The following is a 333-nucleotide window of genomic DNA, read 5'->3' as shown; positions in this document are numbered from 1 at the left end:
TTTTTAGAATGTGGGTGAACTGGCCCTCCAAAGTGGAATGTAGAATGTGTCAGTTGAATACATCATCATCATGATTCTCCACTTTGTTAGTCACAATTCACTTGTTGACAACAAGTTAGGTACTCTGCTGGCACATGTTAGTGCAGAAATAGAAAAACCAGGTGTTATCCCCGTCACATGGAAGCTACATTTTCAGTACAGTGAAGTCATTTCTTCAGGATATGGCTTTATGGTTCTCAAGTTATCCTCCCTGTGAGGATATGTCTGTTGAAGACATTGAAGAGGAGATTGAGGAGGAGATCGAGGAGACTGACAAGGAGATTGAGGAGGAGA

This window comes from Etheostoma cragini, chromosome 21, assembly GCF_013103735.1.
Source record: "Etheostoma cragini isolate CJK2018 chromosome 21, CSU_Ecrag_1.0, whole genome shotgun sequence".
Classification (NCBI taxonomy): domain Eukaryota; kingdom Metazoa; phylum Chordata; class Actinopteri; order Perciformes; family Percidae; genus Etheostoma; species Etheostoma cragini.
The sequence above is the reverse complement of the archived record's forward strand: the minus strand, read 5'-3'. Positions refer to the sequence as shown.